Source organism: Pithys albifrons, chromosome 16 (assembly GCF_047495875.1).
Source record: "Pithys albifrons albifrons isolate INPA30051 chromosome 16, PitAlb_v1, whole genome shotgun sequence".
NCBI classification, from domain to species: domain Eukaryota; kingdom Metazoa; phylum Chordata; class Aves; order Passeriformes; family Thamnophilidae; genus Pithys; species Pithys albifrons.
The window spans coordinates 7,365,868-7,378,871 of NC_092473.1; the positions used below are offsets into that span (position 1 = coordinate 7,365,868).

A 13,004-nucleotide genomic window follows, 5' to 3' on the forward strand; every position below is an offset into this window, starting at 1 on the left:
TTCGTTGATACTCTGCTGTCAGTGTTCCCCAAGATACCATTATTTGGGTTGAAGGGTTATGTTTGGATTATATAAATGGCTGTTGCTGTGGTTGCACCTGTGAGAGCCCCAGCAGCTGGGTAAGGGCTGCCCTGCCGTGAGTGGGTCACCTGGCCCTTCCAGCTATGCCCTGTGGGACGGGATATGTGCATTGTCACACTCCCTGACAGCCCACACTGCTGGGGCAGGAACTGCTTTGGTTTAACCCCCATCAGACTTAGTATTGTCTGGAAGGACTATTATGGTGATTTGGATTCAGTCCCGTGGGGAAGGGGCTGGATTAGACGGTGGCAGTTTCACAAAGACTGGCCATGTAGGAGTAACAGGTGAATCACAGAGCGAGGTAATAGGAGAGCAGGAATTGATTCATTGGCATAATTAGCTCAGAATTCCAGACTCATTGTTTGTGAATATATCCTGGAGAACAGAACACTGAACAATTAGTGCCTGAAGCTGAAGGCATTACAGACCACCAGATTAGCTGATCTGGGCTATGCTCATGTAATTGTTTTGCACGTTAACTCCAGATGTGCAGGCAGATCCATGTCACACAGGCTCCTGAGGATCTGGGAGTGTGGAAAGCTACTTAGAAGGCTAATGAGAGAGGTTTGATTTTCATTTCTCAAAGCTGGATATGGGAATACACTTCTGAACAGGGACTTAACTCAGTTTTATTCATTTCACAAAGGATTCTTCAGGGCTGCTTGAACCTTGTTGTTACCACTTGGACTTGGTGTTTATTGAATAACTATTCTTTCATAAAATCTTCTGTTGAATTATTACTGAAATATCTGTTCAAGTTTGTGTTCTGTGGAACTAATTCCTGGTTATAATTCCAGTAGAATTAGAATAGGGATATATTTGATGCCCTGTGACCAATGTTTTTGTCTCTGTTTCTGGTATTTATGCTTTTCTGCATAGGAACCCTGGATCTATGATTGTAAATTATTTATTACACTCTTTCCTTTGAGACAGACCTGTTTCAGAGACCAAATATGGGAACAGACTGGTAAAGGAATTTTTCAGTTTTTCAATTGGTCAAGCTTTCAATCATTGCTACTTTTCGTTTGGTCTTTTTCTCATTTCTTTAAAATCACTGTACCCAAAGCACAGTTTATAAACTGAATACTAATTAGGGGTGTCCTCTCAGCTCTGAACCAAAGTTGTATGTGGTGACCTCACAAACACCCTCAGATGTGGAACACACAGGTTTGACAGAACACCTCGAGGAGATAGATGAGGTACTTTGCTGATAGTCCCTTTTAACATATGGTAGGAACAGAGACAAGGGGTGATCAGTGGGCAGCTCACCTTCAGACAGAGAGCTCTTTTCCTTCATTACCTTACTATGTTCTTCTTAAATATTATATACTGCTTTAAATATCCTACTTCTGATAGATTTGGACTAGGATTACTTGTACATGCAACCAAAAGGGGAAAAGATTATTATTTGATTTTTGACATAGTTGTGGGAAATTATTGCTACTGTTACTCCAAAGGCAGGTGCAACTCCTCTTGGTTGAGGCCTCTTTCTAAAACAGTTTCTAGCCACAGAACTGGGATGGGAGAACTTCCTGAGATCAATTCCAGTTGGAATTACTTGATTGATTTCAGCTGTGGGTTTCTTACTATGTATATAGGAGATGTAAGTCAAAGCTTTGGAGGCTGCCCAAGTGAGAAGGACAAAATAGGCTGAGAGAAAAAAGAATGACAAAACAAAAGAAATCTCTTTACTCTTTGGGAAAAAGTCACACATGGTAATTTTGCCTTGAGTTGTCAGTTATTGTTTGCAGATGATAAAGGCTCTTTAAAAGCTTCATACAAAGCAAGACAGATGAAAGTGTATTATTTTTGCCTTGATATGAGACACCAACTGTTACAAAAGTTTGAATGCCCTTTAGATATTGTAGCATGCAGAGGAAAAAAATAAGAACATGCTAATAAAATTTAGAAATATGTTTCTCAAAACACATTAGTATTTTCAAAAGCCTAGCTTAGTGATTCCTATTGAGGCACAGCTGATCACAAGGAGTTGGCCCTGAGTTTGGCCTTTGCTGTGTCAGTGACTGCCTAAGCTGTTCAGTGATGAGATCCTGGAGATCTGTGAAATATTTAGAAACAAGGTGGGTATTTTACAGCAACACACACTTGAGTGCTGTGTTTGAGGAAGAAAGAGCTCCTGACAGAGCCAGGAGATCTAAGGCACCATGAGGAGAGAGGAGTGCAGAGGAAAAGCACCAGGTATCAGAGAATGGCACATGGGCTGGAGCAAAGAGTACACCTAGACGTTGGAATTTTCATGGAGCTGAGTCTTGGTTTCCTCCCATACCTGTGCACAGGTACAAGAGCACAGAAATTACGTACTTACAGTGGGGTTTATGTTATTGTTTTTGAGTCAGCTATTTGCAACTTCAAAGAACTTTAAAGATTTATATCCATCTGTTATGTAGTGCATTGTTGAATCTTCTTTGCCCACCTTATTCCTGCACTTCCAGGTTCTGTAGCCTGAAGTTAATAAGTGATAATAACAGATGTTCAGTCACTCCCTACATTCCAGCTGCTTTAACACAGTCTGTACTATTAACATGGTAATATGTAATATTCAGTGATAGCTGAACAGTGATGTGTTGGTGATTCTGCCAGTAGAATAGTTGCTGCTTTTTTTAGCTCATTCTATGGCAGAAATTCTGCTGCAGGTTGCTGGGAATTGCGGTGACAGGCTCCAATAATTTTCCAGGGCAAAAGATTTTTTCATCATTTCCCCATTAATTTACCTTTTATTCACCTGCTGGACTCTTTTGTAAATACTGGAAAGGAAGTTGCAGATATGCATTTGAAAGGAGTTTTTTCAGAATTGTTATTGAAGATCCATAACACAAACTGTAAGGTCACACAGCTGCATGTGATAAATGCCATTTAAATACTGTAAGGAAAATACTGTGTTGCTTTTATGGTTTTATATCTGGTGAATACACATTCTAAATATACACCTGAAAAGAAGGGCTTCCAACCAGCTGGTATTAAAGATATGAATAAAAAAAGCCATCCAGGCCAATGGAATGATTTAGTAATTCTGAAAGAACTGGAAAATAAAATAGCATGTAGTAATGATTTCTGATGGAAATTGGTATGAAATCTGGAACTTCACTTTTTTTACCCTGAGTAATAAAACCCAAGATATAGTAGGTGATCTCCCAAATTCACTTCATTTGTTCCTCAAAAAGTGAGTGCTCAGAAGTAAGGGGAAATAGTTCTTTCTTATGGTGCAAATGTGCCATAAGAGGAAAAATATCAGATTTAAAAAGTATCAAATTTTCTTTTCTAGGTTAAAACGCTTTGAAGTGTCCTTCAAATACTTATCCAATTTCAGTACTCCCCTGGTTCCTGCCTATGGCTCTTTCAATATATTCATAGTTACATGCAGGTCGTGTTTCACTCCTAATCTATAAGAGCTGGGGGACAGAGGTGACAGCAAGAACGGTGTCAATGGCACATCATATGCTGTAGCTCTTTCATCTTCTATCTTCTTTCATCTTTGCTCAGTTCCAAGCCTCTTGTCACACAGGTTACATCAGCGTGCACTAATAGGCTACACTTACCCAAGCTATGGAAATGTGTGAAATATTTTAACTTATACCTACCTGTCAAACTACTTTTCTAGTAGGAATTTCCTGAAAAAGAGAATGCACTGTGCCCCTCCTTTCCATGTGCTAGAAAAGCTCGTCTCATATCCTGTGAGAAAGGCTACTGTCAGAATGCACAGAGCAATCCTATTACCTGTGTCTGGGTTCCCTGATCATTTTCTGGGGTGTCAAGACTTTTTAAGACATTACTTAGGTCTGAGGAGTTTAACTACTTTTGACCTCAAACCTGCTTTTTTAAGCCATGTCCTGGCTCAGGGTCTGTCTCCCATTTGCTGTTCTGGTCTTGGGCTATTGTGTAACAACTGTAGTAACAAGAGACAGAAAGTTTAAAGCACAACTTTCTTGAATGACTTCATGTCTTGAAGTGTATGTTTATTTTGTTTTTAGTCTGTAGGGACCAGAAGACATTTTTGGAGATTTTTTCTTTTCTCTCTGTTATGTTCTCCAGAGGGTGGAAGCGGAAGAAGAGATGACAACAATGTCACACACTTAAATACATGTGAGTAATGGCACAAGCACTTGTTAAGTCAGATGTTTCTTTGAAACATCAAAAATTATTAAATTTTCATGGGAAGCTTGAAGCATTGTGTATTAAAGCACAGTCACCATGTTTTACATTTTTAATAGCAGCCCTTGACTTCCTTTTCTGAGACCATCATGGAAATATCAGACAGCAATGAATAATGCTTTATCAAAATTATTGTACAAAAATGGAACTGTGTTTTAACCCACCGACGTTAAACATGGCATAGATGTCAAAACAGTGGCTAATTTTATACAGACTGTTCTACAAGGCAGAAGTATTTGAATGGCAGCCTTAACTTTTTGCTGCCCTTGATGAAACAAAGGGTTTGGAAGTGCATTTGGAATAAAGGGCCCAAAGAGTGAGTCTCTGAGCCACGGTTTTGGCTCCAGGAATCTGCAAATCTGTGCTGAGCTGTCTGTGCTTCCCGTAGAAATCCACACTTGGGCTATGGATGTAAACAAAGGGGCAAGGCCAGCAGCTCTTAATGGCATAATCCACTCACACCAGGGACAGGAATGCCAGGTCAAACATACCCTTTTTTTCTGGGTCAGACTGTGTTACTGTGTAGTAACATCTCACAGCATAATAGTGCCAACTCAGGCTAAAAATTATTCCACAATCTGGAGTGGCTGCTGCATTCTGACATCTTCCTGTTACATGAACACATATCAGCTCAAAAATTAGCCAGAAAACAGCACCAATCAAATGTTCTAAGCCTCCCAGATGTGAATGTGTGGCAACTCATAGCACTGTGCTGACATTGTATGCGCTGGGCAGTAGCAGATCAAACAGTACAACTGGTTTGGATTACCCTGGTTATGCTTCACACCACCATAGTTAGTTTGTGTACACAGGTCAAAAATACATTTTAAAGTCTAAATTATTTAAATTTAAAATATTGCTAAATATTTAAGCATGATTATTTGTCAAGATTCCCTAATTTTGATTTGTTGAAGCAATTGCATTTCTTTTATGCAAAGTAGTAGCAATGACAGGAAACAACAAAGAAAACTGAGAGGATCAACACCTGGCACCCTCAGGGCCAATATTTCTTAGTTCCCTGGTACAATACTGAGCAGCACAGATAACTTTTTCAAAATCTGTTCTATTGTATTGTCATTGTTACTGTGTTCACCTGTTATGAGTGTCTTGAGGTTCAGGTGAAAGCAAAGATCATAAATGATCACACATATTCCAAAAAATTTTTCAGTCAGTGCAAGAACAGGAGTTTCTGATTTCATGACTAAGCCTTGGCAGTACCTTACTCTGGAAGTTGTCCCTCTATTCAGTGGACAGCATGAAGACTGTCAGAGAACTTACTGTGCTCAGCCATGGCTTGAAACTGTAGTTAATTGCCACAATAATACATTTGCACACACAAAATACACAATTAAGCTCTCATAGTTCTTAAAATCTTAATCAATGGTCATGGAGACTAGCATAGGTTTTTTAGAAGCTGAGCTGAATATTTATTTGAACTATAGAATTCTAGGTTACTGAGTAGGAGAAACAGGCTCCCTCAGTGAAGGTTCCCCATCTCCTCTGGCTGTGCTCGAGAAGATCAAGACACATTCCACTGAGCAGAGGGAAGTGCATCTCCAGTGGCAGCTTCTCTGCTTTCAGTGCAGCTTCTTGTGCTCTGGCTGATAAACATAAGACCTGTGTGAGGTTGTAGCAAAGCCATTATTCATGTGTAAGAGATTAATGAGGGGCCTTTGTTGCCAGCCCTCCCACGAGCACGTTCCCCCTCCCGCTGCCCGGTGTCCCCTGCAGAGCCCGCAGTTCAGACACTCCGGGCTGCTGCCACTCTGCAGGCTGTGTCACTTCAGCAGCAGCGCCACTTGTGTTGGCTCTGCACAAGGAACAGTCTTAGGCCACCTTCCCTTGATCAGTGCCAGCCCAGGCTGCACAGAGTGCCGGAGAGGTTGCCGAGCTGCCAGCCTGCTCTGACTTCTTATTTTCCCTTTGCTGTGCAAACCCGAATGCCTGCAGGGAATTCCTGCCGTTCAGCCAGACTGCGAGACAGGGGCATTACTGCCCATTCTGTGACTTTACAGGTCTGCAAAGCACACTGGACATTTATGATGTCACATATAAATTATTTTACTCAGTACAGACATAAAACTTGAGAATATTGCCTAGAGAAGAATTGTCCTACTAAGGAAAAGAAAAAGCCTATCATCTTGTAAAACTTACCAAAATCTTATTTATAATGAGCAGAGGAAAAAATGCTTCTATGCAAGCAAGGTTCTTACTTTTACTTTGTATTATTTAATACTTAATTACAAAATGTATAGGTCATCAGAATAACCTAGTAACAAAACTATTGTAATACAGGTTAGAGGTGGTATTTAGTACAAAATATATGGCACAATGCATGGTGTAAGAAATAACTTCCTTCTCAGACATCCACAGTAGATTTGAGTGGTAGGTTGAATGTAGAGCACCCTGACCAAGTCAAATTTGTTGTTAAAGTTACATATTTGAACTTCTTTGATAACTGTCGGTCTGTGCTAAGGCAAAGAAACATGTCATGAATTCATGAGTGGTTTTATTAAAGCATTTTCAGATAAAGTATATTGATTTTCATCTGGGCTGATATTCAAACATTCTGTTCAGGCTTTGATGATTTCAGTGTGTAGGTGCCTGCAAACAGTTTTTGCCTTAGATGTAGGTATATTTAATAACATTAACTTTGTAGTATGATATTGTGCTGATAGGGTAGATGTTAATTGTTTTAATTTGGGTTAGCACATCAGAATGCATGAGTTTTTTGTGATGAACATTTTGTGGGCTTACAACACACATAAACCTCCCACCACAACCTTCATTATTTGTTCTGCAGTTCCTGTTTGCTAAACCCTCTAAATGGACAGACAGATCATTAACTTACCTCTGGTTCCCCTAAATATATCTGCATACATTTAGAAAATCAGCATTATATCAAAAGGACCTAAATTCACTTCACTTGTTCCCTGCATAGGGAATATCTACATTTAAAACACCCAACTTTCAGCTAATGCATTTAATTGGCTGCCTTACCAGAAGCTCTGGTAGAACAGAACCCTGGATATGTTTTCTCACAGCAGTGCTTGCTAATACCCATGTACTGTTGGACTCACTTCTAAAGGAAATTTAAAATATAGAAACTTTCTTCTTTTCTTTCATGCTTGGTATTATCATGGGATACTAATGAAAGGCCTGAAGGTAGTTTTAAGGAAGCATAAGCATATGCTGTTTTTCACTTTAAAATAGATCTTCTTTTCTTGGGAATTGTCATGATTCACATTGTGCTTCATATTTGCAGCAGGTAAACAACTTGACTGTGCCAATCCCTTAACTCCATCAATCCTAATGTTTTTACCAGCAGACAGGCTAGGTTCTTTTTCTGTTTGTTCTGCTAAGGGATTTCCTCATTTCTTCCCCTGACTTTCCTGTTAAGACAGAGGACAGCATTGGGGAATTAGGAGAAATATTGTCTTTAGGAGGTACTTCATGTGAAATTTCTTCCTGAGTCCTAACAATCCTTCAGCTCAGTGCAAAAGAAGCCATTCTTAGCAAACCAAGGCTCTGAAAACAGCAAAGTATTAAGCTGATTTCTGCTGTAACACACTGACATCTCTGGGGGACATGGGCATGAGACCTTAGCACCTCACAAGGTGGCTCACAGCATGTATCAGTCGTCAAAAAGTATTGTATATTTTTCTAAAATGCTTCTACATTTTGGAGGAAATTTCTCTAAAGCACGACCCCACTGTATGGTTATCTGCATTCAAAATCCAGCCCTGTAGAGCAAAATCCCAGAATGAGGGACAGAGAAGTTTCAGCTGTTTGAAGCATTTGCTGCCTCCCCATCCCTTCTCCCCTCCAACACGATCTGCCTCAGCAGGGCTGAGTTCTGCTTCTCTCCAGCCCCATAAATCAGCTGTTCCTCTCTCTAGAGTGATATGCCTTTGATGGAAGGGGCAAAGAAAGGCCTGGATGAGTTGTGAAAATTATTTGCTCTTCAGAAATGTGACAAAAGAGAGTTTTTATTGTTACTGCTTCAGGTAAGTCAGGAGCTTGACTCTGGCTCCCTTTTTCCACATTAGTGCTCTCCTGAGCACAACAGGGCACAGACTGCAAGCACAGGGCTTTTAAAACCAAAGCAAACCTTTAAATTCTTTCAAGTTTGGCCTTGCAAACTTCAAGTGGAAACAGATGCTGCCTTTCAGTAGGATGTAAACTCTGGACTCTCACAAAAAGGTAAGTTTTTTGGGACCGTATTCTGAACGTTTCTGTTCGTGCTGCCTTTAGGCAGTTCTTTGATCATAAAAGTTAAGGATGTTGTTGTTGTGAGGCTTGTGACTCCCTGTGCCTTTCTGTGCCTCTCACAAAGGATTCCAGACCCTGTTCAGAACTGTGTATTTAGGAGCTCAGAAAGCTCAAGTGTTAAAGTTTCCAAATCCACTCCCTTCCTTATTTTTTTGTGTGTATGTGTTAAAGTGAAGCTTTTTGTACAAATAATGAGGCCTCAATTAATTTGAGTGTCCACAAAGCCCCCCTGGCAGCACAGCTGAGGGGGATGATGCTGATGAGCAGGTGGGGAAGGAGGGGCACCTGTGGGTAGTTGAGGGCAGGGCAGGGCAGGGCAGTGACTTTGGCAAGGGCATGAGGCAGGTCAGCCCAGAGAAGTGGGATCCCGGGTCAGGAGGCACAGAAAGGTTAAAAAGCAGGTTGTGATCCCCTGATAAAGGCTTACCTGCTGCTGGACTGTGGGGACTGTTCGTGCACGGTGGGAGTTGGTCCATGGAAGCTGCTTTTGTCGGTGAGTGACTTTAGAAACAATTTAGGGGACTGGGGCACTGACAGAGAGTGCCAGCAGAGAGCAGGGCAAATACAGACAGTGGAAGGACTGCTTGATGTGTTCCAAGGGCGTCAGAGGAGGAAAAAGCCCTCCCTTGGGTGTCAGTGTGGACACAGTGCATGTTTGTGACCTCAGCTGGCTGTCCAGGCAGTGCAAGGAGAGTGACTGGGGTAGGGGCAGGTTTGGTTTGTGTTTAAAACCAAAGAGCTCAGAGCATCAGTATAGAATTTTAGTGCCTTGTCTTACCCTTGTTCTGCTGAGGAGAATTATGGTTCTTGTGCACAGGATGGATGTTAGATGGTTTAAAGCTGAATTTTATGTGATCCTTTCAAAGGTTGACTAGCTTCTGGAATTTTCTCCAGGAAAGGGTAGGATCTTTGGTTTGGCTGAAGGGTTAAATCTTTTGTGTGCCATAATTTCACTTTTTAAAAACAAGGGTAGGAAACTTCCTGATAAGGGAAGGAAAACTTGAAGCTAATGGGAACTGCGGTGGTGTGAGAGGGTTTTGCAGGTGGTGTCTGTGGGAATGGACACGTTTCCTTTGGGACTGTGACTGCAGCTGACCAGAGGTGTCTATGCCTGGTTAAGGCTCTCATGGCATGGATAAAGTACAAGCTCCCAAGCTTTCCATAACATGCTGGGAAGAAAGGCTCCAGTGAGGAGACCTGAGCTAACTCTTGAAGTTAAATGGGGTAGCATTAGAGTTGGAGGGAAAATGCTGTGTTAAGCTAGTTCCTTGGTGGGATAAGAGACATATCCAGGATAAAAGATTACTTAACTAATGCTTGAATTGAGAATTAGGTTACTCAACAGACATTTTGCCAGATCATTGCCACCTGTGTTAAGTCATGTAAGTCAAGGAATTGATTTCTTGCGATTATCTCTTTACGCTCTTTTCCCCCCTTGGACTGTGAGGGAAGGTAATGGGAGAAGCTGCAATATATGCCCTTGTTCACTGGGTACTGAAAGCAATTTCCCTGATCCTGCAGGCAGCTTCTTGAGAAAACCGAGAGCTCCAGGAAACAAAATTCCTGTATTTTAAGTAGCAAACTAAATGGATTGGGTGCAATTACTATTTTCATTTTGTCTCAGGGATGTGTAGATGTCAAAGGTGAATGTTGGTTGTCTTCAGGCAGCAGCTACTCAGGTGTGTCCGGGGCAGACGGAGGGAGTGTTGTGTGCCTAAGTGGTAGATTCTTGGTTTAATTGTGACCTGAATGTGAGACTCTACCAGGACAGAAAAAGAAAAGTGGGAAAACTGTCTCTGACATGAACTCTTGCTGGGTTTGTATGAGTAAAGCACAGCTGAAGATGCCATGATGTGTCTGAAACTCCTCTGTGGAGGAGTGAAGAGCAGCTGCTGGTATGAATTCAGTTGTACCTCAGCTCTTCCCCACCTCCAACATGGCTGGGAGGGAAAGGTGACATCCAAGGCACCTTGGACAACTTGTCATGAGCATCATGTGAGTGCTCTGATGGGCTCTTGGAAAACCCTGATCCTCTCAGTTATTAGGGATGCAATTTTCCTCACATTGGCTACCTCTATGTGGTGAAGTGAGCTTCTACTGTAGTGACAAAAAGGCTAATGCAACCCATGTATAAATGCTATAAAATGCTAAGCAGGCATGAAAAGACTATGCAGCCTCTGCATTTGGCAGCGATATAATTGCTATTGGAGTATCAGCTACTGTTTGCAGTTCTAGTAGGAGGCCAAAAGCTGGAGGGTTTACAGGAGCTCCTTTTTTTGTCTAAAAATATAGAAAATACCTCCCAAGGACAAGACACTCATTCTAATAATGTGTCATAGCAAAGGCTGAAGAACAATGTGATTGGTCTATACATACATGCAACCAGTTCACTAATTTGATAGCGAATGAATCAGTCAATTCAGCAGATAAAATACAAGGGAAAAAATAATTTTATAGTCCAAGAGGAATCAACTTGCACTAAGTTAGGAATGCATACTTAATAATTTATGTAAATGAATTGCTCTTGGAAGAACTTACCTTGGGTGATAATTATGTTTTTGAAACATCTTTTAACCCACTTAGAATGATTTTCAGGAGTATATGCTGTAGTTCAAGTAGAGATACCCTGTGTGAAGCAGTAATACAATGCAGTCTCATTGCCTCTGAATATGGGGGCTGTGGGGCTGGAAGATTTTAGAGGCTCCTTTGAACTGAAAAAAGAGGGAATTACTGTAACAAATTTATTTCATTGAGCTACAAATGTGATTGCATGTTGCATGAAGTAGTAGAGAACTGCCTTCTTAAAGGTGCAGCAAGTGTGTATGACCCAATGCCCTGCTTAATTGATTAACCAGCACCAAAGCAATGTCTGAATGAGGGAGGAGAGGAAGTATATTTTTGAACTGACAGATCCCTATGTTTAAATCCCTTGGATCAAAAATTTATCTATAATTAGCGAAAGACATCCATATGGTGACTTTTCCAGTCCCAGATGGGTAGCTGTCATTTTACACATGATCTTTGCTTCTCTTTTGAAGTAGAAATGAGTAATCTTGGAAATATTAATCTGACTTCCACTATATTTATCCTTCTATCAACAGTGATGACACACTTTGCTTTCTTTCTTGGTGTACCCAGGTTGAGCTGCAGTGCAGAGGATTCCAGTGGCCATAATTTTCAGTGGAAAGAATAATGATCACAGGGAACTGTAAGTAAGTTATTATGGAATATTTGTATATTTAAATAGAAAAGCCAAAATTTTCAAGACTAATGGTGCAAAGATATGCCAAACTTGCAACTCTGCTGTGGGGATGATGGAAGGTGTTCTGCAAGTGCTTGAGTTTGGCTCCCCTTCCCAGTGCTGTGTTACCTGGCCCAGCAGCAGCTGCACACCTGCTCCTGCTGGCAGGGCAGTGCCAGGAACAGTCATACCAGAGCCAACAAAAGCAGTTATAATAATTTACCGTGCCAGCAAAGATGTTTAGGGATCTGACTTACCTTTTTCTCTTAACTATTGCATTGCTAATCCTGAGCTTCTGCCCTGCCAATGTAGTTTATGAAGTGCCATGACTTGTGTGTTTAAATTTCCACTTTATTTCTGGGGTGGTGGGGATTGGAAAGTAATTGTGTGTGGAAGGGGAAGGTATTTTGTAGCAAGTGCTGTATCTATGTATGACTTTCCTACTCTCATTTTTGCAAAAAGTAATCTGTTGTTTGTGCTCAAATATCCATATAGAGGCTACAATCTGTAAGCAGTGCAAGACCTTGACATGCCTCTTAGTAAGTGCTCTTCTTAAAATTCAATCTTATTTTGGATAGGAAAAATTGTTACTGTACAGATTTTTGTTACCACAGGCAGTGTCAGAGGCAAGAGGCCAGATCCAATCAAATGAAGTAAATGGAATTACCCTGAATTTACTCCTGTATAAGTGAGAGCTTGTTTCAAGCCCCAAGCTAGAGGAAAATGATTGCTGTTCTCTTTGCTAGCATTGCCCATATGAAAGCTGACATAAATACAACCCAGTGTGAACTTCTTTAGCAAGTGATAGGGTACATTTTTTCCATCGTGATTGAGAGGCCTTAAGAATGCAAGTCTCAGATGCACGAAGGTATAAAGGTGCCTGAGTTGAAGATCAATAGGAATTAAATGCTTAAGTGACTCAGGCCTATGCCTCTGAAAACATTCAAGCATTTTTTAGCAACTCTGTAATCATGACTTCTTTTCTTCAGTGCTATCCTTGTGATACAATTGGTTTCTAGTGATGAGAGTAAATGTCAGAATTTTATTTTTTAGGTTAATGTCTTTTTAAAGCAATTAACATTTCAGCGTTGCTGGCTAATAGTAGGTAAAATTTTATTATGGTTTTAAACTTTGCAAGTATCTGTAGGGGTAAAAGATCTGAAAACTAATGTTGTCATTGCAAGGGTGGGGAACAGTTGTACTCACAGACACTCAGGTGCCGTTGGAGAAGAGTAACAGC

General features: G+C 40.8%; 1 long non-coding RNA gene across 1 annotated transcript in view; it reads left to right on the top strand.

The window, feature by feature from the left end:
• The window catches only part of LOC139679254 (uncharacterized), a 268,799-nt gene that overhangs the window by 149,624 nt on the left and 106,171 nt on the right, over positions 1–13,004 (top strand). Inside the window, exon 9 of the long non-coding RNA XR_011699173.1 lies at positions 11,662–11,731. This is a non-coding gene — a long non-coding RNA (uncharacterized lncRNA). The remainder of the gene's footprint in view (positions 1–11,661; positions 11,732–13,004) is intronic.